Source organism: Solanum dulcamara, chromosome 2 (genome assembly GCF_947179165.1).
Source record: "Solanum dulcamara chromosome 2, daSolDulc1.2, whole genome shotgun sequence".
NCBI lineage: Eukaryota > Viridiplantae > Streptophyta > Magnoliopsida > Solanales > Solanaceae > Solanum > Solanum dulcamara.
In genome coordinates, this window is record NC_077238.1 from 62,268,377 (window position 1) to 62,272,097 (window position 3,721).

The 3,721-nt window shown below is 34.5% G+C and overlaps 1 pseudogene; it reads right to left on the reverse strand.

Annotated features, from left to right (window-relative positions):
- Window positions 1-218: 218 nt before the first annotated feature.
- Window positions 219-3,429, reverse strand: LOC129872132 (uncharacterized; annotated as a pseudogene).
- Window positions 3,430-3,721: the final 292 nt, after the last annotated feature.

Consider the following 3,721-nt stretch of genomic DNA (forward strand, 5'->3'; position numbering starts at 1 on the left):
AGGCTATTAGTTTCTACAGATTGGGTCCTATGAATATTGTGTGTATTGGTAGCTTGGCTGATAAAAAAAGGTTCCCTTTTCAAATATTCTCTCTTTCTTGTTGCTTTTTTTGTCCTTAGCTGGAAAGTTTAAGTAGAACATGAATAAAAACATCAACAAACTAAATTTAAAAGTCAAAGTATATTGTTACGTACTTGGTTAGCATAAAACAATATTGGTCATTCAATTGAAACGGACGATGTCGTATGTGGGACAGGTGATTGTTGAGCGACAAACAACTCGTGCATTTTCCTTATTTTTTTCATCTCATCTTCTAAGGTAGACAAGCGATTGTTCAAGGATTTGTTTTCCTCATTCAAAGATTTGTTTTCTTCATTCAAGGATTTGTTATCCTCTCAAGTTGAATGTAGCGCAAACATAATTCAGCTTTAGAAACAGTTCCACCTTTCAAGTCTTTCACCTTTACCCCACCCCCAAATCCAAATACATGGCTCCGAGTTTGAGGTCCACAATATTTTTCAACAATCTCTATGCTAGGCATAGATGGATTAGCTTGAACCATTACTTCGAGTTGAGCCTACAAATATTTAAAATAACATTTTCTATCAGAACACATAAAAATTTAAAGTAATTAATATATTTAATTCACCAAACGCACATGTTTTTCAATTGCTTCAGGCTCAACAAGCTTGTTATCTTTCTTATGAGTCTCAAAGAAAATAGTCGCCAAATCTGGTGGATTGCCATCTTTTCTGCCCTTTACATTAAAGTCAAACATGTCAAATAACACATAACTCGTAAGTATTTCATTTAGGAAAATAGTTTTATGATAATACCTTTTGATAAATAACCTCTCGTATAGGCTTGCTACCAATATGATGAAGCATCTTCAACTTAGCTCGGTTTATCTTATTCCTACTGCTTCTTGCCTGTATTTGTGAAATAATAAGCTTAATTAAAATAAATATAATAAAATTATTAAAGCATCTGGGATCTCATGTTCCTTTTAGAAGCATACTTGAAAACTTTCAGAGGAAAAATGCTCCTTTACCAACCATTTCCATTCTTTTTTGTCTACTCCCCTTGGTACATCTTTAAAAGACTGTTGGATTGGCTTATTCTTCACATATTTAAAATTCAAGTATCCTCTCCATTTGTTCCATAACTCATTCATCCATCCAAAGATATGATCACGATGATCATTCATGTCAACACTCTCAAATTTATTCTATAATAATTGAAACATGAGTTGAGTTATTATCAAGAGAGAAATAACAAGAATGGATAACAAGATAGAAAAAATGCTCTACTTCTAGTAGAATAAGCAAAGCTTTTAGTAAAAATGGCAGCCCGGTGCACTTAAGCTCTCGCTATGCGCAGGGTTCGGAGAAGGGCTCGACCACAAGGGTCTATTGTACGCAGTCTTACCTTGCATTTCTGCCAAAGACTGTTTACAAGGCTTGAACCTGTGACCTTCTGTTCACATGACAACAACTTTTTACCGGTTACTCCAAGGAAAGTTTTGTTAGCTATAGTTCTTCTACAATCCTAAGTCTATTAGGATATGGACTGTGTAAGGTTAAGAACTACTTTTCTCGCCTTTTTAGCTAAGATCAACTAGTGGGTTATGTAGAGAAAGATCATACTCTTCATTTAACTTTCAAGCAAAATCAGTTCTTTTTTCTCCTCCATGATTCTTGGTTCATCACCTATCATCTGACAATCTATAGCACTGGATCATATGATACATATCAAAGTCAATAAAGGAAGCAGTGCCATGAAAGAACATAGCATCCAATTTAAATAACATATTTTGAACTTGGCTTTAATAGAAGAATTATTCAGAGACTAGAGAATTCTTTTTTGAAGCTATATTATATTCAGAATTAGTGTTTAAAGTTCTTCTGATGTAAGAAATTTAATGTCGTGTTATATTCTGAATCATTTGATGTCTCAAGAAAAAAAATCAGTAGCATATAAAAAGGATGTGAAACTTGTCAAATGTAAGAGCTCGAGCAATTTATAGAAGGATGTGAAACTTCTGTTAATGAAAGATTTGATCAGGTGTACATTTATTACCTCAACGGCTGCCCACATCTGATCCAACTTTTCTTGCTTAATATCATTCCACGATGATACTCCCAACGGGCAAATATTACGGTCACGAATAATTTTTCCCAAATGCCTCGAAAAAAGTTTGCTATTTGCTCCAAGCGTTCGATTATTGGAAAAGGATTACTTTCAACTTTTGTCCGTTTTCAAGTGAAGCAACTTCTTTGCACTTGCTGCTCCCTCGAACTCTCTTTTCCTTTCTAGGATAAGATGAACCTAATTTTGCATAATTTGGTAAAAATTATAGTAAAAAAGTTTAGTTTTACAAGTTAATAACAATGAATTCAAAATATCATACCCTTTTTCAGCTGTTTGAGAGTGTTTCGTAACTTGATCAATAGATGGAGGCAATGAAATATTGGTTTGCATATCCACTTTATGACTTGTTTGCATTTCTTGACTAGACGACATGGGAGAACTCGATCTTGTGTTTTTAGAAGGAGTTTGCACTTTTTGATTAGCATAAAGAGCACTCTTTTTGAAAGCTCCCATCTCATATTCCAAAATTCCTAAAGAGGAGCTCAAAGATCCATGTCTTTGCTCTAGTCTCTTTCCTGTAGCACCTGGACCCAAGAAAACATAATATAGAAGTTCATCAAGATTGTGAAAATTGAAACTTACTTTTGTAGGAAAGATGTTGGACCCGTAGAGCACAAGCAGGCAATAGATGGTGTTGGAGTAAAATTAACTCTTTGAAGGACAAGATCCAACATTGGTACACACAAGGAAAATTAACCATTTGAAAGACTTCTGCATATGAATATACACTTAGAAGAAACTAATTGCTGACTATATCAAGCATCAATGATAGTCCAACATCTCACTGCCTGCAATACTCACTGCTGGGTACACACATATATAAGAGCTAAACTTTAAGAAGGACATGGTGGCTGCTCTATGGAGAGTTATGGTGTACTGCATTTAGAAAGCAAGGAACAGGAAATAGTTCAAAGGTGTACAAATACTACATACAGACACAATGAGGTAAATTATACGAGAAATTGTAGAGAAGATAGTAATGTAGTTAGTTTCTGGCTCGTTGGAGGCATAATCCTCATCACATCTGTCTTAGAAAAGGGTGACGAGGTTGGGTGCTGTTAGTTTTTATGTGTGCTTATTTTGTTAATGATAATATGCACATTTACTGTCAAAAAAATAGTTCATCAGAAAACTTTAAATCATAGCAGCTTTATAAAAAACACAGCATATTTGTAAAAAAAACTTACTTGTTTCAACTTCTTGGGTGTATTTCTTAACTTGATTAGTAGATGCAGGAGCTGGAGTATTACTTTGCATATTCTCTTTCTCAATAACCATGGAGTTATTATGTATCATTTCCATTCCTTGACTAGTGTACAAAGTAGAGTTTTTGAGCCCTTGTGCTCGATCCTTCCCTATGGAACCTAGAAAAACAAACTCATATTACCAATACTTTAGCAGAGCGTTTTGGAGAGGGAGAAGTTGAAAAAATGACAAGGGCTTGCAGTCCTGATTAGATTGTGAAATCAAAAAAAATAGAGCAGAATAGAGAAATTGAGAAAGAGGAAATGTGAAACGAATGTCCAGACATATACAACTCTAATTAGTGGATTGTCTCAATCTGGACTCC